At 41.6% G+C, this 23,369-nt stretch overlaps 1 pseudogene; it reads right to left on the bottom strand.

The window, feature by feature from the left end:
* Positions 1–18,182: 18,182 nt before the first annotated feature.
* LOC106562026 (hatching enzyme 1.2-like) lies at positions 18,183–23,206 on the bottom strand (annotated as a pseudogene).
* Between the last annotated feature and the right edge of the window lie 163 nt (positions 23,207–23,369).

The following is a 23,369-nucleotide window of genomic DNA, read 5'->3' as shown; positions in this document are numbered from 1 at the left end:
TAATCAACTTAGAAATGCAACTCTTTATAAGTCCCTACGGAAATAATAATAACCTCATAACGTAATGGTACAATTTGAATATAGACTGGTGTTTCTCGTTCATTTTATAATTAAATCCCCCTTGTTCCAAGAATTTCTAGTGAGATTGATCAGGCCTCACCAGAAAGTCAGGATACAGGGCATTTGACACCGTTCAAATATTTCCTCTCCCTTTTCTTTCCCTGTCCTTCAGGACCCATTTAAATACCTTTCAAAACATTCCCATCCTTCTACATACGCAATTTAAAACTGAATTGAAAAGACCCCATCCAAAATGAACCTCACAGTTATCATCACCACTAACACTCATTCGTAACCAGTAAATGGTGTGTGCGTGCTGGTGAACTGTAGGTCCAGAACACTCATGAACAGGCCCATAGTCTCCGGGGACCTTCCAATGAGAAATAATGAAACCCCCTCTTTTGTAAAAGAGAGTGTGCATTTTGTTAGCATTCATTATGCTACATTTTAACCAGCAATCCAAAAGTATTAATTATAAACCAAACCTGATAATTGTAAATCCACTGTCCACTGTACCCCTCCACCCTTTCGTATATTCTAGAAATCTATTTCAGAATAAAATGACATAAAACGTAAATCTATTTCAAACTAAAACCAGATAAAATATCTTATGAGATCAAAAAACAAGGCTTTCTGAGTTTGTAAGGAGTGCTTGGTCATGTAATTTTAAATTTGTTACCTTTAGAATCCATTCCCCTGGCATTTCGCCTAGATTCTTCAACCCAAAATACGTTTTCCTGTGGAAAATTTAGCCAATTTCTCATCGTAAGGAATCCACAATATTTGATCCGTGGCCTCTACTAAAAAGTTAGGTTAGACGTGATCTCATACGTCTTTCTTCACATAGAAACTGTAATCTCTATGAACCACTATCGATCGAACCGAGGCTATACACCAATATGGGACATTTCCTCTCCTGCTAATCTCAAGACAATTTGTTGTTGCTCTTTTGAAAAAGATGCAAACGCCTGTATAGCGGCATTTCCTTCGAATGCAGCAGGTACCAGTATCACCTTACACTCATTCTTCCAATGTCCGATAGTCCCACATCTAAAACAGGGAGCTATCTCCTTAAGCTTTGATGTTTTTCACTACGTTTCTTTGTCTTACCTTGGCCATTGAAACTATAGTTAGTGATTTTCCCTATGGCCCTATTAACCCCTCGCACATCCGCGAAGTGAGCGGAGTTGTATTCCACTCTCAAAACATCCTCTTGAATTAAATCCACTACCCCCACAATTACCGTTTTGACCACAGGGTTCAAACCTGCCATCAAAGCAGAAGTGCAAATTCCATCAATCCCGTTCCCAGTCTTTCTGTGGCAGTGTACTGGTACTCATTCCGGATTTATCGTGGTTTATTGTTGATAGAATGCTGACATGAAAACACTAGTATATTGAGCTTTCGATTATGGTTTTATGTCTTTGTGCCAAGTCATAACTGCCTCCCTGAATTCTTTATTTGATTTGAATTCTCTGTCAGCAGGGAAATGTTGTCCAATTTTATCCAGTTTGCTAAATTTTTTGCATATTCGAGCCAAATTGGTAGAATGCTCGTACGTGTCTTTTAGCGCCTCCATGGCTTTATTAAAATCCTCTAGCTCCATATGACATAGTGAATCACCGAGGTAAAGACAGTTTCAACTTGGATATTCAACAAATATTCGCGCTTTCAATCCTCAATAGCTTTCAAACTACTTGAGCCGCAGACTCCAAATAAGTGTCATGATGTTGGAAAAATTGCGCACAACATTGCACAGGTCTTATTTTCACGATTTGGACATTGCTTTCCAAAGCTAATAAACATGTTAAAATGTGAGCAGCATTTTGTATTCCTAGTTGAATTAGTTAGGGAGTGTAAACTAAGTACAAACTTTTTTATACATTCGAATTTCAATAGCTTCTTGGTCATGGGGTGGCAGCTAGCCTAGTGGTTGGAGTGTTGGGCCAGTAACCGAAAGGTTGCTCGATCGAATCCCCGAGCTGACAAGGTAAAAATCTATCATTCTGCCCCTGAACAAGGCAGTTAACCCACTGTTCCTAGGCCGTCATTGAAAATAAGAATTTGTTCTTAACTGACTTGCCTAATTAAATAAAGGTAAAATAATAAAATGAATGTGAGCTACTTGACTCAAACAAGGTTCAGAATGTCCACTGACTACCCTTCTATATTGCACAGCCTTTGGTTTATTCATTTTCATCTCACACGTTTTTACATGAATTTTTTAACTTTCTAATTTCAATAGCTCCTTGGTCATGTGACCTACTGACTTCAAATAAGGTTCAGAATGTCCAATCAGTGGGCATACACATTGCACACTCTTTAGTTTTTCCATTTTCACCTCACATGAAATTCAATATGGGTTAGCTGTGTATCTCATCTGATTGAGAATTGCTGATGATATACTGTATATGTCTATTTTCTTTTGAAAATCTGCCACCAAACCACACAATTCTATCTAGTGAGACTGCACCATTAGCTTATTTTGCCAAGTCAAAAATAACAATTTTGTCAAGGGACCCAACGAATAACAACGACGCTAGCCTACTCAACCCCATATCAACCAACGTGCCAACTAATAGTGACAAGGCTATATTGTTGTCATTCAGTAATACTGTGACGTTACTGTAGCCTACTGTACATCACATTATTATCCACCCTAGCTAGCTAGCGATAGCTTAGCTAGCTCCAAAGAAACAACCAATGACTGACAACAGGCTTCATAACAAAATATATATCTTCAGTTGTTGGAGGTTTACATACACTTAGGTTGGAGTCATTAAAACTTGTTTTTCAACCATTCCACAAATTTCTTGTTAACAAACTATAGTTTTGGCAAGTCGGTTAGGACATCTACTTTGTGCATGACAGAAGTGATTTTTCCAACAATTGTTTACAGACAGATTATTTAACTTATAATTCACTGTATCGCAATTCCAGTGGGTCAGAGGTTTACATAACCTAAGTTGACTGTGCCTTTAAAGAGCTTTGAAAATTCCAGAAATGATATCATGGCTTTAGAAGCTTCTGATAGGCTAATTGACATTATTTGAGTTAATTGGAGGTGTACCTGTGGATGTATTCCAAGGCCTACCTTCAAACTCAGGGCCTCTTTGCTTGACATCATGGGAAAATCTAAAGAAATCAGCCAAGACCAAATGGACAATGACCCTAAGCATACTTCCAAAGTTGTGGCAAAATGGCTTAAAGACAACAAAGTCAAGGTATTGGAGTGGCCATCACAAAGCCCTGACCTCAATTCTATAGAAAATGTGTGGGCAGAACTGAAAAATCTTAAGCGAGCAAGGAGGCCTAGAAACCTGACTCAGTTACACCAGCTCTGTCAGGACGAATGGGCCAAAATTCACCAAAATTATTGTGGGAAGCTTGTGGAAGGCTACCCGAAACGTTTGACCCAAGTTAAACAATTTAATGGCAATGCCACCAAATACTAAGTGTATGTAAACTTCTGACCCACTGGGAATGTGATGAAATAAATAAATGCTGAAATAAATCATTTTCTCTAATATTATTCTGACATTTCACATTCTTAAAATAAAGTGATGATCCTAACTGACCTAAAACAGGACATTTTTACTAGGATTAAATGTCAGGAATTGTGAAAAACTGAGTTGAAATGTAATTGGCTAAGGTGTATGTAAACTTCCGACTTCAACTGTATGTACAGTGGGGAGAACACGTATTTGATAACCTGCAAAATCGGCAGTGTTTCCTACTTACATGTAGAGGTCTGTAATTTTTATCATAGGTACACTTCAACTGTGAGAGACGGAATCTAAAACAGAAATCCAGACAATCACATTTGTATGATTTTTAAGTAATTAATTTGCATTTTATTGCATAGTGTCTTGAACGCAAGAACAAAACGCCGCTATTTGGATATAACTATGGATTATTTGGAACCAAAACAACATTGGGTGTAAAGTAGAAGTCCTGGGAGTGCATTCTTACGAAGAATAGCAAAGGTAATCCAATTTTTCTTATAGTAAATCTGAGAGTGCCAAACTTGGTGGGTGTCAAAATAGCTAGCCATGATGGCCGGGCTATCTACTCAGAATATTGCAAAATGTGCTTCCACCGAAAAGCTATTTTAAAATCTGACATAGCGATTGCATAAAGGAGTTCTGTATCTATAATTCTTAAAATAATTGTTAGGGTCCAGCGCGTTTCGTGACAAAAAATTTCAAAATATTCCATTACCGTACTTCGAAGCATGTCAAACGCTGTTTAAAATCAATTTTTATGCAATTTTTCTCGTAAAAAAGCGATAATATTCCGACCGGGAGTCATTGTTTTCGTTCAAAGACTGAAAATAAAAACATGGAGTCGTCTCGTGCACGCCAGTCTCATTGTTCTCAGATCGACCACTTACCAAATGCGCTACTGTTTTTCAGCCATGGCCTGCAAAGTCATCATTCAACATTCTGGCGCCTTCTGAGAGCCTATGGGAGCGTTAGAAAATGTCACGTTACAGCAGAGATCCCCTGTTTTTGATAGAGATGATCAAGAAGGCCAAGAAATGGTCAGAGAGGGCGCTTCCTGTTTGGAATCTTCTCAGGTTTTGGCCTGCCAAATTAGTTCTGTTATACTCACAGACACCATTCAAACAGTTTTAGAAACTTTGGAGGGTTTTCTATCCAAAGCTAATAATTATATGCATATTCTAGTTTCTGGGCAGGAGTAATAATCAGATTAAATCGGGTACGTTTTTTATCCGGCCGTGAAAATACTGCCCCCTATCCATAACAAGTTAAACTGTCTTTTGTCGTTCTTCGTTTTGTTATTTTTTCCGTGCGCTCTGATGAGCATCCACATTCCTGCTGCGTTTTGGTCGTCTTTACCCAACAACACCCGTGACAGCCATATTGTTCAGGGACATTGCCACTGCCTGTAAACAAGAAATCTCAAGCTCTTTTGTGCTTTTGGTATAAAGAGCTCCCTTCGTTGCCTCTCACACACACATTTTTTTCTGTCACACATGCTCACATGTGCAAACACACGCATACACACACACACAGATGTACTGTAAATGTCAATGTTATTATCAAGGCATAAAATGCCGAATTTGTTTGGAATATTGTTCTTTCAAAGAAAGGCTATTTCTAAGACTGTATACTGTATTGCTTCATTTCCTGTTACAAAAGGCCTGGTTGTCACAGGTGGACAGAGTGTGTTTGGCTTATAACTCCATGTTGTTATAAGATATGAGGATAAGAAGGGCCCCCATTTTAACCCAAGACCTTGGACTTCTCCTAATATTGAAAAGAGTCTTGTAAGATGTACTGATGCTGAGAAATACACACCAGAGTAGAAAGTGTGATAACCAACCCTGGTCTTCGATATTAATTCATTGTTCTCACAAGGAGTTCGGTGCTTATTTATATGCTGATGACAGTCTTTTGCTGATTCAAAACCCCATGACATCAATCCACCCGCTGATCATAACTGTAGAGACATTCTCACTTATTTCTGGATACAAGGTTAATGGCACAAATCCAAGGCTATGCCAGTCTACTAAATCAGACTAAGTCAGAGTACTAACCTCGCCATATTCCTCGGGCAAAGGCTCCAGCGATGACCCCATTAATGACCCTAGTATTCAATACCACATCCAGGGCGAGCTACTGCTGGCTAATAGACCCTGCACTGCCCTCCCAGTGCAGCAGATACATTAATGGAGAGGTTGTGCGCTGGGCTAGCAACCCACCACAGAAAAAGACATAACCTTGACAAAAATGTAATTCTACTCAGACTGAAGCTGTTGACTTAACCCTGGACCGTCTTGGCCATAAGAATAATGGACCCACACTCGACATTACAACCTGGAATGTCCTATCTATGAAAAAAGATGACTCGGCTAGTAGTCGAAGAACTGTCGCGCATGAACATTGCCATTGCTCGGCTAACGGAGGTACGCTGGCCAGGCTCTGGCACCTGCACCTCCAACGTCATGAACTTTCTCTGGTCAGGCAGAGAATGACATTGACAAGGTGGGGCCTTACTGTAGCTCACTCAGCCGCTGCAAAACGGCCCCTCATATCCTGGAGAGCCATACACAAACAATATCAACATGGCAGGCTGACAGTTATAGTGTGCTATGATCCAACATCTGTGGCCTCAAAAGACTAAATTACTTATTTTTCACACAGCTGGAAAGCCTAACCAGCCTTATGATATTGTGTGCATTGTGGGTGACTTCAATGTAAAGACTGGCTCCGACAGCAATGGCTTTGATAGCGCACGAGGACCTGATGCCTTGCATCCGAAAAGACAATAGTAACAGACTCCTGGAATTTTTAACCAGCCACAGTCTAAGGACTGAACAATCCTTCTACTCTCATAAATACACACACTCCAGATTAGTAATGATGGCCCCACAATCAAATAAATAGATCACATGCTCAACAACCCCCGCTGAAATACCTCCTCAAACTGCTCGGGTCTACCGCAGTCCAGAATTTGGGAACACATACACTACTGGTCAAAAGTTTTACAACACCTACTCATTCAAGGGTTTTTCTTTATTTGACACTTTTCTACATTGTAGAATAATAGGGAAGACATCAAAACTATGAAATAACACACACGGAATAACACATATGGAATCATGTAGTAACCAAAAAAGTGTTAAACAAATCAAAAAATATTTTATAGTTGAGATTCTTCAAATAGCCACACTTTGCCTTGATGACAGCTTTTCACATTTTTTGGCATTCTCTCAGCAGCTTCACCTGGAATGCTTTTCCAACAGTCTTGAAGGAGTTCCCACATATGCTGAGCATTTGTTGGTTGCTTTTCCTTCACTCTGTGGTCCGACTCATCCCAAACCATCTCATTTGGGTTGAGGTTTGGGGATTGTGGAGGCCAGGTCATCTGATGAAGCACTCCATCACTCTCCTTCTTGGTAAAATAGCCCTTACACAGCCTGGAGGTGTGTTGGGTCATTGTCTTGTTGAAAAACAAATGATAGTCCCTCTAAACCCAACCAGATGGGATGGGGTATCGCTGCAGAATGCTGTGGTAGCCATGCTGATTAAGTGTGCCTTGAATTCTAAATAACTCACAGATAGTGTCACCAGCAAAGTACCCCCACACCACAATACCTCCTCCTCCATGATTTACGGTGGGAACCACACATGCAGAGATCATCCGTTCACCTACACCGCGAAAAATCTCAAATTTGGACTCCAGACCAAAAGACAGATTTCCACTGGTCTAATGTCCATTGCTCATGTTTCTTGGCCCAAGCAAGTCTCTTCTTATTATTGGTGTCTTTTAGTAGTGCTTTCTTTGCAGCAATTCAACCATGAAGGCCTGAAGAGTTGATGTTGAGATGTGTCTGTTACTTGAACTCTGTGAAGCATTTATTTGGGCTGCAATTTCTGAGGCTGGTAACTCTAATGAACGTATCCTCTGCAGCAGAGGTAAGTCTGGGTCTTCCATTCCTGTGGCGGTCCTCATGAGAGACAGTTTCATTATAGCACTTTTGACCGGTAATGTATAACACAGGTTTCTATCCATGACCCTCCATCTTCACCTAAAACGCAACGCAGCTTCCTCCAATGAACCCAGATTTAATGTTGCTAAACTACAGTTCCCAGTTGTAAAACCCATCTTCCAACTTAAGCTGCAGAACCGCTTCTCTGTTCTCGCCCACAATATACCAGCCAATCCAGAAAAGATCTTCAAGAACGACATCACTGAAGCAGCTGGAAAGATATTTGGGCACAAAATAACAAAGGAGGACATCTCAGGAGTGTAAGTGAGGCCAGAAGATTGTACTGTGGTGTACAGCAGGTCAGCCACCATTTGGAGACTCGTCAAGGCTTGGTGACAGACGGAGTATACATCACGAGGCGATGGCTCCATCTGCTGGACGTGCCAGGTCTCGACGGGCTCTCCGCCCAGGACTAATTGGGGCTGATTGGGGAGTTGGTGAGTAATCAAGGGCTGATTGCTCACCAGCTGTACAAGCCCCATAAAGCTGCCAGAAGGGCAGCACACAGGAGAGGACTGGGGGAAGTAAGGGGATTTCTGTGTAGTTGGATACGGTGCCTGAGCTAAGACAGTTGAGTTTGTGTGCCTGACAGGATACAGCAAGACCCGGAGCCCAGAAGACGGTATCCCGGAGAGGGTCTCATGGGGGAGACCTATCCTTTTGTTTATTATTTAATAAACACCCTTGAAGCCGAGCTAATCATACTCTGTCCGTGTCTGATCTGTGTAAACGTCTTGACCAAACCCCCTGGTCTGCAAGAGTACATAAATACAGAAGCCTGAACTCCTTGTGCCAGAAGTACAAACAGAAGTGGCATGACCCCAAGGCTGCCTCTAATGAAGCTGATGAAGCCAAGGCTGCCTCTAAGGCAAGCAACTATTGAGCTCTTTACAAAACCCTCCGGGTTCTCACTGGGAAGACTACTCCCCCCCATGGCATAAGCAAAGGCGCTAGATGGGTCTGAACTGGGGCCCCCGGAACAACAACTCGAGCAATGAAGTAAACACTTCTCCACACTCCTCAACCACCCTGCTCCACCTCCCTCTCCACAGTGGAAGACTACACCACCAAGTCAGAGCCACCTTCTGAAGAAGAGGTTGAGAAGGCCCTAGGAAAACTGAAGCTAGGCCGAGCAGCAGGTGTAGACAACCTCCCTGAGCTCCTAGTGAAAGGGGGGCCCACTGTAGTCGTCTGGCTGCACAGCCTTATTAACTCCATCTGGCAGACCATGACAATCCCCAAAGACTGGCTCCTGGGAGTCATTCTACCTTTCTGGAAGAAGGGACCCAAGGACCAATGCCGCAATTACAGAGACATCACACTCCTCAGCATCCCAGGAAAAATAATCACCCACATAGTCCTCAAACGCTTACGCCCCCTACTTCTGCAAAAACAGCGCTGTGAACAAAGCCGTTTTACCCCTGGCCGCTCCACTACCGACCAGGTCTTCACCCTCAGGCTCCTCGACCAAAATAGAAGAGAGTACAGAAAACCTCTGAATGCTGCCTATGTGGACAGCCATAAAAATTGGCTTTTGACAGCATGGACAGGCAAACCCTCTGGAAAGTCTTTAGGATCCTAGGAGTTCCAGGGAAGCTAACCGGCCTGCTGTCCCTGGTATACAGGAATACCCTCTCCTGTGTCCTCGCCAACAGCCAAACCCCTCCAACATTTAACATCAACAGCGACTTGAGGCAGGGCTGTATTTTAGCACCTACCATCTTCAACACAGCCATCGACTTTGTCATGGGAAGGACTGTCACCTGAAGCATGTGTGGTACCAGCTATGGGAATCTCAGATTCTCTGCTCCTGAGTGGCGCAGAGGTCTAAGGCACTGCATCTCAGTGCTAGAGGTGTCACTACAGACCCTGGTTTGATTCCAGGCTGTATCACAACCTGCCATCATTGGGAGTCCCATAGTGCGGTGCACAATTGGCCCAGCATCATCTGGGTTAGGGTTTGGCCGTGGTAGGTCGTCATTGTAAAATAAGAATTTGTTCTTAACTGACTTGCCTAGATAAAAAAAGGTTAAATAAAAATAAAAATGACCTGGACTATGCAGACAACATTGCGATCCTGGCTAAACTCATTGACATTTTACATATTGCCCTTGAAATCATGGATGAGGAGACCCACCCACTCAGGCACATAACCAACCTGGACAAAGCAAAAATCCAGTCCTTAAAGATGCACTCCGGGATCTTAAGCACAACAAATTTGTAAAATATCCCACGAAATGGACGACGTAGTACACAATTGGATGACATAGTACACAAAAAACAGGGATCACTTTTGGCTCTTGAGCACCACTTTCAAAACTACTGGCTGAAATTATACAAGAGTTTGAGAGAGCATCTTTAAGTGACTTTGAACCCCCCCTCCAACCAGCCCTGTTACCCACCATCTTGGCGTTGTTCCTAAGTTCTGCTACCTTGGAATCACCTTAACAACTAACTGAAGGAGCAACACCGACATCATACCTAGTACTCATTGGTAGCAGAACTCATTGGCTGGACAGCCTCAACCATGACCAGCTCGACAACATCTGGAAACAATGCACCCTCTCTCTGAAAACAAAACTCTGCATTTACAATAGCATGGTGCAGAGGAGGGTCGTTAGTGATTGGAGCTTGGGTGATTGGAGCCAACTGGGCTCAGGGTATTTAAACTGCTTCACTAACCACTCTCTCTCCCTCTCTCACTCTCCCTCCCTCCCTCTCCTCCAGGTATGATCCTGTTTTGTTTGTTCCTTTGTAGGTTTACTTAGTTTCCACTCAGTCATGTTAACACACACAGATTCATGCATCCATGCACTTTACATACACCCTACATTATGACATTTCCACACCTCATTCCCTTTTCTTTGTTTAAAGTTAATAGTTTTTGTTTTACAATAAAGAACCTTTTGATTGGCCTATACCTGTTGTTCATGTCCCCTCATTTTTGCCACAGGCTAAAAGTTAATTGTACTTTAGTCTTACTTTAGTATTTTAGTTTACTTTAACATTTTGTCATAGTTGGTTAAGGTTTTGTCTAGATTGTCTTTGCTTTATTATTGATACGTTTGTTTATTTGTAATTTGGCTTATTTGACTATTGTTTTATAGTTAACTTGGGTTAGTTTAGTTCAGATTTCCAAATGTTTTGTTTGAGGGGATGTTTTGGTTGGGCCAATATTGTTGAAGAGAGCGTTGAGAGCCATGTGTTCTTTTGGTTCAGTTAGCTTGGTAGCTAAATTTGGTTAACAATTCACTCTGGGTTTTTGGGGTTTTTTGTTCAAGTGGGAGTCCTCTCCTGTTCAGGCTTATCAGCGAGTGTCAATAGGAGGCTCGTGGTGTTTTTGCTTTAGGTGGCAGTGAACGTGGGTAGAGCTTCCCTTTTCCTTTTCCCCTACATCGGCTCAGGAGCGCCTCCGTGGTTATGGGGGGGCCGCCAGTTCTGGTTGTGTTTTCCACTCCACTGGTTTTGTGTGCATAAAACCCCACCACATGTGACTGCACGAAGACCAGGGCCAGTTTGTTAGTTGTTTTTGGAGGATAGTGGGGTGTGGCTCCTGTCCTTGAACCTAGACTGACAGCAGGTGAGTTGTGTATTTTTTTTTTGTTGAGAATTTTTAATAGTTGTATTGGTTGAGGAAAATGTCTTCCATTCTGAGTAGTTTTGTTCAAGCTCCTTCAGAGGTAGCCTTAGAGTTGTGTACTAAGGAGCAGTTCATTGAAATTGCTGAACATTATCAGATTGAGATTGTTGATAAAAAAATTTGACTGTTAAAGCCAAATTAAAGCAGGGTCTTAGGGAAATAGGTGTTTTTTGGGGTCAGTCTGCTAGTAGTGAGGGTACAAGTTTTCAGTCTAGCCCTTTAACTTTTGAGCAGCAGAGGGAGCTGTTGCAAATGCAGTTGGAGATAGCATTTCTCAATCGCGCTAATAGACCAGAAGAATTACTACAGTTTTATGTTTCACAGAATCTTCGTTTGTTGCCTAAATTTGATGAGTCAGATCCAGACACATACTTTGCTTTATTTGAGCGTATTGCGGAAGCTAGAGCTTGGTCAGATTTGGACATGACTATGTTGTTGCAATGTGTACTTACAGGTAAAGCACGTGAGGCTTTTGCAGCACTGAGTGTAGCTGACAGTAAAATGTATGCTAAAGTTAAATCAGCAGTTCTGAAGGTTTACGAACTTGTGCCAGAGGCATATCGTCAACGTTTTCGTAACAGGAAAAAGTTAGATTCACAAACCTATTCTGAGATTGTTTGTGATTTGACTTCTGCATTTAATCATTGGTGTACAGCTTCTGAAGTTAGTACTTTTGAGGATCTGTCTAATTTGATTGTGTTAGAACAGTTCAAAAATTCAGTGTGTGACCAGGTTGCTACATACATGAATGAACGTAAAGTTAAGTCTCCAAGTGATGCAGCAGTCCTTGCAGATGAGTACAGGCTAACACATAAAAGCCATTTTGAGTCAAACCGTGACATGTACCATAAAAATTACTTTACTTCTAGGAATAGTAGGTCACCTTTTTTTGGAGCTTCTTTCCAAAGGCCTCAGCAGAAGTTTGGGTCTGGAGGATTTAAAGCACCGGTTAATGCTAATACCTGTCGCTACTGTTTAGTTGAAGGACATTGGAAGAAAGATTGTCCTCTACTTAAATCAAAAAAGTCAGGTCAAGTTAAACCTGCTGTGATGGCAGCTCCTGTTTCAGCCTCTGACCACCAGGGTGAGCTTTTTCAGCCACTAGTTGAGTTTGATTCTCAGTCTTCTCACTGTGATATTTCAGCCTTTATTTCAGATGGTGTAGTGTCCCTGGTAGATGGCAACCAAAATGTTTCAATCAAGATCTTAAGAGACACTGGAGCTTTAGATTATTTTATTCTGGAATCTGTTTCACCGTTCTCTAAGGAGTCTGATACTGGCAGTTGTGTAATGGTACGTGGTATGGGTTTTGTTCCATTCTCTTCTCCTTTACATGAAGTTACTCTAAAATGTGGTCTGGTAGAGGGTGATGTAGATGTTGGGGTTAGACCCCAGTTGCCAGTAGAGGGAGTCCACATGATTTTTGGGGAATGACTTGGCTGGTAGTAAGGTGTGGGCAGATGGCAAACTAAACATCTTTACGAAGCAACCTTCAGTGTCCCCAGCAAGGGTATCTCCAGATCGCAACTGTGTCTCCTGAGGTATTTCCAGTTTGTGCTGTTACCCGCGCTGTTTCTCGTAATAAGGTTGAGAGTAAGCCATAAAGTCTTGAGTTGCCAGTCAAACTCCAGACAGAACAGTTGACTAGTTCTAGAGATTCATTGATGGCTGAGCAAAAGGCCGATACTACTTTGGATGATCTGTTTGATAAAGTTGTTCCTGATTCAGTGGTGAGGAAGAGTGCTCAGTGTTATTTTCTTCTTGATGGGCTGTTGGTTAGGAAATGGGTTCCACACTATGATCAGGGTCTAGGAGAACCAGTCTTTCAAATAGTTGTACCTACTACTTTGCCAAATAAAGTGTTGCAAACTTCACATGGTGATGTGGCAGGTCATATGGGTGCTCGTAAAACTTGTGATCGCATACTCCGTTATTTTTTCTGGCCACGTTTAAAGCGGGATGTAGCTCAGTTTATTAAAACTTGTCATACGTCAGCGCACAAGCAAGCCAAACCAGGTTGTAAAGCCAGCACCTTTGTATCCAATACCAGCCGTAGGGCAACATTTTGAGCATCTTATTATCAATTGTGTTGGGCCTTTACCACAGTCCAAGTCAGGTCATAGCTACTTATTAACTGTTATGTGTCAAGCAACTAGATAGCCGGCAGCTTTTTCCTTGCGTACCATAACTTCAAAATCAGTAGTTAAAGCGTTAACTCAATTTATTTCAACATTTGGGATTCCAAAAATCATCCAGTCAGATCAGGGGTCTAACTTTACCTCCAATTTATTTGCTCAGGTTCTCAAACAGCTTAAAGTAAGTCTACTGCGTTCCATGCCCAGAGTCAGGGAGCTTTGGAACATTTTCATCAAACTTTAAAATCCTTGCTTCGTGCATACTGTACAGAACTGTCTGCAGATTGGGAGGAGGGGTTACCTTGGCTGTTACTAGCTGCTCGTGAAGTAGTGCAGGAAAGCACAGGGTTTAGCCCAAATGACTTAGTGTTTGGTCATAAGTTGCATGGGCCTTTAGCGGTGCTGCAGGATGGTTGTTTGCCTGAGGAACCACCTCAGAACCTTATTGACTATGTAAATGGTTTTAGGTTGAAGTTGCATAGGGCTGGTGAACTGGCGAAAGGAAAAACGAAAATGTTCTCAACAGAAAATTAAACTGAAATATGACGGACAGGCTGAGCTGCGTGAGTTTAGTCCCGGTGATCGTGTACTTCTGCCTCTTGTAAGTTCACCTTTTCAGGCAAAATACTTTGGTCCTTTCACTGTGTTGCGCAAAGTGTCAGATTTGAACTATCTTATTGAAACCCCTGGTCATAGGAAGTCCTCTAAATTATGCCATGTGAACCTGTTAAAATGTTATCACTCCCGTGATCTAAGCAAAGTGGAAGGCACTCCAGCGGTGAGGTCAGCGTTGACTGCTGCTCCAGTCACTGCATCTTGTGGCTTTAACTTTGTGGAGGGGGAACAAGAGGAGGTAGTTAGGGTTTCGGAAGAGGTCTTACAAGGTCGGTTGAAAAACTCCCAGACTTTTTTGGTAGATCATTTAGACTCTGAGAAACGTGATGAATTGGTAGTTCTGATTAGAAGCTACCCTGTTTTGTTTTCTGACACTATCGAAAACCCATTTAATTGAGCATGACATAGGCTTAGCATCTCTGATGTCTATCAAACAGAGATGTTATTGTGTATCTCAGGAGAAGAGACTGCAATTGGAAACGAGGTGCAGTATATGTTGGACAATGGTATTGCGGAGCCATGTTGTTCAAATTGGGCTTCACCCTGTCTTCTGCTCAAAAAGTTTGATTCCACTTTCAGACCTTGCACTGATTATAGAAAAGTTAACAATGTTACTAAAGCAGACCTTTACCTTCTCCCTAGGATGGAGGACTGTATTGATCAAGTTGGGTCAGCAAAGTATGTTAGCAAATTTGATCTTTTAAAGGGATATTGGCAAGTACCCCTTACCAAAAGAGCTTGTGAGATTGCTGCCTTTATAACTCCATCTGGTTTGTTCTCTTATACAGTGATGCCTTTCGGCTTGCGGAATGCTCCAGCCACCTTCCAGAGGCTGATGAATCGGGTGGTCTCAGGTCTGGAAGGGTGTGCCGTGTATTTGGACGACGTGGTCGTCTACTCAGACTCCTGGGAGGAGCATGTCTGGAGAGTGCAAGCCCTGTTCGAAAGACTGGTGTGGGCCAGGTTGACTATCAATTTGAAAAAGTGTGAGTTTGCCAAAGCTACAGTCGCATACCTAGGCAAGGTTGTTGGTCAGGGTGTTGTCTGTCCCGTGGAAGCCAAGGTCCAGGCTGTGAAGCAGTTCCCACAGCCCTCCACAAAGAAAGAACTGATGCGCTTCCTGGGAATGGCGAGGTACTACCATGCTTTCTGTAAAAAGATTTCGGTAGTAGTGTCCCCACTGACCAATCTGTTGAAGGCCAAGGCTGAATTTATCTGGTCCACCCAGTGTCAAGCGGCATTTGATGCAGTTAAGGCTCTTTTGTGTTTGGCACCCGTGTTGGCAGCACCAAATTTTGGGAAACCTTTCAAATTGCAGGTAGACGCCAGTCAAATTGGTGCTGGGGCTGTGCTTCTCCAGGAAAATGATGACAATGTTGAGTGTCCAGTCAGTTTCTTTTCCCGGAAATGTAACAAGTATCAGAAAAACTATTCTGTAATTGAGAAGGAGGCTTTAGGTCTCATTTGGGCTTTACAGCACTTCGAAGTCTATGTTCTGTTATACTCACAGACACCATTCAAACAGTTGTAGAAACTTTAGAGTGTTTTCTATCCAAATCTACTAATTATATGCATATTCTAGTTTCTGGGAAGGAGTAGTAACCAGATTAAATCGGGCACGTTTTTTTATCCGGCCGTGAAAATACTGCCCCCTATCCCAAACAGGTTAAATATGTTGGGTTGAAATTTGGGTTGGGGGTGGGACCCTCATTTTAAGGAGGGAGGTGTCACGGCCCCTCTGCAGTACAGGGGCGGTTCCTCCTGCAGGCAGAGGAGGGTCGTTAGTGATTGGAGCTGGCGTGATTGGAGCTCTCTCTCTCTCTCTCTCTCAACATCTGGAAACAATGCACCCTCTCTCTCTCTCAACATCTGGAAACAATGCATCCTCTCTCTGAAAACAAAACTCTGCATGATGTACGAATCAGAGTCATGGACTCTCACCTTGAACCTCACACGTTGCATGGACGCCTTTGACTGCAAGTGCCTTCACAGAGTACTGGGTAGTCCATGGCGCGACTATATCCCAAACTCTATAATACCAACCACCTGGATTCACCCTGGTTAGAGTCTCCAGTCTCCGCTGTTTGGCCACATGGCCAGATATAATCCACCTTTGGAGCCTTCCCTTATCCTCAAGGAGCCATCCCCCAACTGGGTCAAAGAGCCAAAGATGGTCTTACCAGTTGGATGACAACCTACACAACCTCTGACTCAGCACCACTTCAGCCTGGGACCTGGCCCACAATAGGATGGTGTGGAGATCCATATGTCGATTTTATTTTATTTTTGTACATTTTTTATTTCAAGTCGATGCAATCTGGTATGAGGTATCTGGAGATTTTATTGACATCAGAGTTAAATAAGAGAATAGAATAACTTTTTATTTTTCCCGCAAAATGTGGTTCAGTAAATAACATTAACACAGTACCTAGCTACTAGGCTGAACTTGGTTACACCAATAACAAGAGGATAGGGTGACGATAACACAACATAACACAACATAAAAACAAAGTAAAACAAACAGTGCTTGTGCCATGCTGGCTGGTTGGCTGGTATTGGCATCCTCGTTGGTATGTAGCTGGCTGAGGTTATATATTGTGTTAAAAGACTTTGTGCAGCCTAGAATTAGCCGTTCGAGTGAATAGTTTGTGCTCATTATTGTGGATTACTACTCGTAATACAAAGGATTACTATTTTGTTGGTTTTGGAGGATGCCATGAACTTCGATCTATTCTAAGGAAAACTGTAGAGATATTCTCTAACAGGCCGGATTTCCCTCTACAATATTTCCACAATAATGAGGAAAATGATTCACTTGAATGGTTAATTCTAGGCAGCACAAAGGTTTTTATGTTACAAAATACTTTTAAAAGTTAATGACATGTGGAAATTTGAAAATTGTAGCAAAGGTATTTACAATGTGAGATAGATATAAAATATTGGACACAATGTCAGAGAAGCCAAGGGAAAAGGTATCCAGTTGAAAGTTTTCATAAATTGGATTTTACTCTCCTTAGGTAAAAATCCAATTTAGGATGGGTTTGTCACAAGATGATGTGTGTTGGCAGTGTAGGATAGAAAAAGGAACCCTCCTATATGCACTGTGGGAAGGCCGGGTGGCGCACCCCTTATGGGACAAAGCCTAGCAGTGCGTAGAGTACGGCCTTGGAGTTCCTATTCCTAGATCACCCAGGTCTCTATTCAGTCCGTAGCACTGAAGATCCGTGCAGCAGCGCAATATACATCTAAAGTCAATGTTTGTGAGTTCACCGAGACTGCATTACTTTTACATTTCAATCACGTTATAGCCTGCAACTTCTGCAATACATATTGAATTGAATCCCTAGACTGTCTGTTGAGTGACAAGTCCGAAGTAAGAGGGATTAACCAGACAGAATTTAAGAAACGCAACCAAAATAATCTGCAAATGCATGCAACAAGTTTGTAGAGTCACAAGCTTGATGTAGTCATTGCATGCTAGGAATATGGGCCCAAATACTAAACTTTTGACTAAATTGAATACGCTATAAGGGAATTTGTCCAAATACTTATGACGCCTTCAAATGGGAGGACTAAATACATAAAGTGCTTTCATTTCGAAAGAGTAAAACAGGTATGAATGAAAATACCCTCAAATAAAAGGTGACATTCGGTTCTGTCGCCTCATATAAAGCATTGATCTCAAATCCAGAATGCTGGAGTATAGAGCCAAATTAAACACACTAGCTTCATTGTCTAAATTCCTACTATGTACTATAAGGGAATTTGAGAACTTGGAGAAACTATGGATATTATACACTTTTCTAGATGATAATGTGCATTAACATTTTATATAGATGTGTTCTCTGAGATGAGTTAAATGTGAGGGAAAAGGTACTTTTTATGTTTTCCTCAAACTGGTTATCATGCTTTTCTAATAATCTCATGTGAAAGTAAACACAAAATAGTTTTATGATTGTGTTTGTTATAAAACAATTCAACACAGCCCACAAATGTTTCTGTTTGGGGTTACAGTGAAGATGTTCCATAGTTGCTGTAATAATTGTTCAAAGCATTATAATACTTATGTTGAGTAAAGCGTGTTGTATGGGCACATATTTGGAGAACTGTACTGAAATGGAATGATCAACTTAGATTAGCTTTTGATTTCAGTTGATCAGATTTTTATTGCGATTATTAGAGGTCGCACAGCCTTGATGTTTTGAAGCAAATGTCATTCTAATAGTTCTACCAGCGGAATGATCTTGAGTCCATCGGAAGTGAGACCACAGGTATCCAACTGTTTCTATTGGGGGGAAAGGAGAAAAAAGAGTGATTATTTAAGCATACACATAAAGCTATGTCCAGTGTGATAAATCCTCCCACCCTCAATTTCACAATTCTTACATTGTTATTAAGCTCTAGATATATTAGCTCTGGGGAAGAGGCATCCAAGGGGGTGGAACGAGGAGGTTTGATCCGGTCACGCAACCTTGGCCTAGATTTTAATCATCCAAACCCATGTACAGTAAATCGTTTAGTGTGGCAGTACTCACAGCAGCCATACAGCCTGTTCAGCCTGTCAATGTCGTTCTTACTCATCTGAGTGGCCTCGCCGAAAGACACGTTGTTGTTGTCAGGGAAGGGCACCGTGGTGGGGCGGTTGTTCTTGGAGAAGGCGTACCTGTAACCACACCAAATCACAATGCAACACAATTTAGGCCTCCTAAACAATGGCACTGCTGAAGCTACAGTACTGTATATCTTGGTCTGAATGAAAGGACACTGAGGAAGGGATGGAACGTTACGTATAATAGGAGTCCATTCCAGAAATATTTAATTATTAGAAAGACATCACATAGCTGACCTCTCGTACTGCATGACAGAGTTGTAGTCATAGGGAGTTCCTTGGTTCAGGGTGGCGATCTTGTCGAAGTTGTACTTCATGTTCATAGAGCTGATAGGCTGTGTTTCACCCCACTTTATGAGCATGATCAATCAGTTACAATATTAAAGAGAAATTAAACAACAATAGATAACGGAAATGAACAACTCTATATCCTGTTGAGGTGTAGGGGGCAGTATTTTCACGGCCGGATGAAAAACGTACCCAAATTAAACTGGTTACTACTCTGGGCCAGAAACTAGAATATGCATATTATTAGTAGATTTGGATAGAACACACTCTGAAGTTTCTAAAACTGTTTGAATGGTGTCTGTGAGTATAACAGAACTCATATGGCAGGCAAAAACCTGAAAAAATCCAACCAGGAAGTGGAAAGTCTGAGATTTGTAGTTCTTCTTTTGATTCTCTATCGAAACTACAGTTTCTGTGGGGTCACGTTGCACTTCCTAAGGCTTCCATTGGCTGTCAACAGCCTTCAGAAAGTTCTTTCAGCATTCTCCTGTCACTGGGCAGATAATAGGAGCTCAGTCAATCAGTGGACTGCCTGTGGACAAAGGGATTGGATATGCGCGATCCCGCGAGCGCACGGTTCCTTCTTTTTCTTCTTGAATGAATATGCTATTGTCCGGTTGGAATATTATCGCAATTTTACATTAAAAATACCATAAAGATTGATTTTAAACAACGTTTGACATGCTTCTAAGTGCGGTAATGGAGACTTTTCGTCTCTGGTACCGCGCTCGCGCGTTATGCCTTTGGATAGTGGTCTGAACGCACAAACAAAACGGAGGTATTTGGACATAAATATGGATTATTTCGAACAAAAACAACATTTCTTGTGGAAGTAGCAGTCCTGGGAGTGCATTCTGACGAAAATCAGCAAAGGTAAGAGAATATTTATAATACTAATTCTGAGTTTAGGTGACATCGAACTTGGCGGGTGTCTGTATAGCTTGCTGTGATGGCAAGCTATGTACTCAGAATATTGAAAAATCTGCTTTCTCCGTAAAGCTATTTTAAAATCTGACACAGCGGTTGCATCCAGAAGTAGTCTATCTATAATTATTTTCTGAACATATACATTTTCTATAATACATTTTCTGAACATCACGCGCCAATGTAAAATGCTGTTTTTGGATATAAATATGAACTTTATCGAACAAAACATACATGTATTGTGTAACATAATGTCCTAGGAGTGTCATCTGATGAAGATCGTCAAAGGTTAGTGCTTCATTTAGCTGTGTTTTGGGTTTTATTGACACATGTCCTTGCTTGGAAAATGGCTGTGTGATTATTTTTGTCTATGTACTCTCCTAACATAATCTAATGTTTTGCTTTCGCTGTAAAGCCTTTTTGAAATCGGACAATGTGGTTACATCAAGGAGAAGTGTATGTTTGAGAAAGTTGAATTATGACAATTTGTTTTTTTGAATTTGCCGCCCTGATATTTCACTGGCTGTGTCCCGCAGGTGGGACGCTAGCATCCCACGTAGCCCATAGAAGATATCTATAGATGACTCAACAGCTCATAAAACAAAAAGCAGGTTGGCTGACAAGTATGATGCAGCCCCCAAAATATACAATTTAACAAATCCATTGTCTTTTGTTAGAATTAGCAGTTAGAGATAGAGGCAGTTTCTTATCATGTAAAGTGAAAGTCAATTAAAGGCAAACAGGATAAATGCATGGTATCGACCATCAATTATGTTCTCCCAGTAGACGTGGATGTGGTTGTCACGGTCACTGCGGGTCTGCTCATGGTTAAAGCCCAGGGCATGGAGGAGCTCATGCTGGACGGTGTTGTGGTACAAGCAGCCCTGACCGGCCAGAGACACAGTCTGGGCATTACCCTGACGGCCAACATAGGAGTAGCATCTGGGGAGAAGAGCAGAGCAGAGGGTCAAGGTGCACCAATCCAATGCCAGAAATGGGGCCTACCCTAATCATCTAGTTCATTGTAAGGGTTTTAGGAAACCTCAGGGTAATGGGTTCATAAGAGATAAAAGTGGTGGGGATCACCTGACAGTGCAGGTTTGCAAAAACAAATATTGCATGGATTATGATCCTCAAAGGGAAATTCAATTACATATGTATTGATGTGATATTCGAATTGTTTAATCATGTTATTGAAATTTATGCTCACCCGCTGCGAGACTCAATGCTGAGGTAGTCCCTCTCGTTCTGGCGCTGAAAGAAGCAGACGCAGGTGGTTTCGGCGAAGAAGTCAAGACCACGCTGGATGATGGCGATCTCACGAGATGCTGTTATAGAGATCAAATTAACAACAAGAGATAGGGAAATGTGTCACGTCCTGACCAGTGTAAGAGGTCATTTTCTATAGTAGATGGATCAGGGCGTGACAGGGGGGTGTTTGTTTGACAGTCTGTGTTGTTATTTCTATGTTGTGGGTTTTAGGTTTTCTGTTTCTATGTCGGGTGTTGTTTGGGGTTGATCTCCAATTGGAGGCAACTGTTTCTTGTTGCCTCTGATTGGAGATCGTATTTAGGTAGGGGGTTTTCTTATTGTATGCTGTGGGTTGTTAATTGTGAGTAGTGTGTTTTCCTGCTCTGCGTCACGGCTTTATTGTTTTGTATTTTCAAGTTTATTGTATATGGCATTCGGTTTCACGATTCAATAAAAGATGTGGAACTACGATCATGCTGCGGATTGGTCCGATCCTTCAGAAAGCCCTGACAAAATGATTGTAGTGAAATTATTGTATTGCTTGTGCAATATCTCAACATACAAAAGCGAACACTTACAGAAGTGTTGGCAATGACATAGGGCACCCAGATTCTTCCATCACTGTACTTTTGCCAAAGACCCAGTGGCAGTGCAGGGGTTAGCGTTCTTCTCAGAGGGCATGGCAATGTCACCCATCAGAGTAGGCTCATCGGCCTCGGGGGCTTGGGTAAAGAACATGGAGAACATGTTACTCTGGGTGCTAGACCCAAATAATGAATCTGCATTCTCTTTATTCCTTGAGCATTGAACCAATTTACTGAGGTCCCTGTCGGCTCTGGTCAGCAGCTCACCAACAGAGAGCTCAGTAGAGGTGTCTTCTTCCACAACATTCTCTATAAGAAAGAACATTGGATCCGTTAAGTCTGCTAAATCATGACATGACATTGTTTTTATTATTTATATGCTTGGTAATGTGAGAGTGCCAAAACAGTTTTTTCTCACCTTCGAACTTTGGATGACAACGTGAAAAAATACAGACAATGACAAAGGAGAATACATATAAAATTAACATTGAGTATATTTACTCATGAAGAACACAATACATGAATATACATTGAGCTCCAAAAGTATTGGGACAGTGACACATTTGTTGTTGTTTTGGCTCTGTACTCTAGCATTTTGGATTTGAAATGATACAATGACTATGAGGTTAAAGTGCAGACTGTCAGCTTTCATTTGAGGGTATTTTCATCTATGTCACAAATAGTATACCCCCAAGACATGCTAACTTTTCACCATTACAATAATGGGAGGCTAGCATTTTTTGGGGGGGTATGATATTATTCACGATTCATTCAGGATTATCTGTAATCATGGTAGCATTGACATGAATGTAGAAGTGTTTAGAAACATATTCTATTCTTATTTACAATAAAAGTGACTCCAAAAGGACACAATACATGATTTACCATTCATTTCTATTGGGCACAAAATAATCTGAAACACAACCAAAACAAACAGCAAATGCATCCAACAAATGTGTAGTCACATGTGCTAGGAATATTGGACCAAATACTTCACTTTTTACTACTTTAATACACATAATACACGTTTTGACAAAAAGTGCTCTAATTTCTAAACGGTTCCCCGATATGGATGAAAATACCCGAAAATTAAAGCTGACAGTCTGCACGCTAACATTTTTTACATTTACATTTTAGTCAGACGCTCTTATCCAGAGCGACTTACAGTAGTGAATGCATACATTTCTTTTTTCCGTACTGGTCCCCCGTGGGAATCGAACCCACAACCCTGGCGTTGCAAACACCATGCTCTACCAACTGAGCCACATGGTTACCCACATCACATAGACTTTTTATAATTTCAAATTGAAAATGCTGGAGTATATAGCCAAAACTCTAATAACTTTGGAGCTCACTTTATTTATTGTGTGAAGTATTTTTAAGGTCCCAATGTTACTGGGGTATCAGTAGGTTCCAGTCTTACTTTGAATATGCGTTGACTGTTCGATTGAGTTTAGCAAAGCAGCAATCTTATGGCATGGTAGCTTCGTATCCTGTGTCACTCACCTCAGTCAGTTCCTCAACCCAGGCAGACACCAGCATCAGGGTCAGGAGACCCACAGTGAACTTGAACACAAACATGGCAGCAAAAGGACTGTAGGATAAATACAACCATATAGGGAAAATCATTAAAACCAGCCATTGTGTTTGTCATTGAAGCTCACACACATACAATATGAACACTGAGCACAGTGCTTACCTTAGAGCTCCGAGAAGGAATGGGTGAAATGGCAGTAGTTAGGGT

The sequence above is a fragment of the Salmo salar genome, chromosome ssa11 (genome assembly GCF_905237065.1).
Source record: "Salmo salar chromosome ssa11, Ssal_v3.1, whole genome shotgun sequence".
Lineage (NCBI taxonomy): Eukaryota > Metazoa > Chordata > Actinopteri > Salmoniformes > Salmonidae > Salmo > Salmo salar.
The sequence above is the reverse complement of the archived record's forward strand: the minus strand, read 5'-3'. Positions and strand labels throughout refer to the sequence as shown.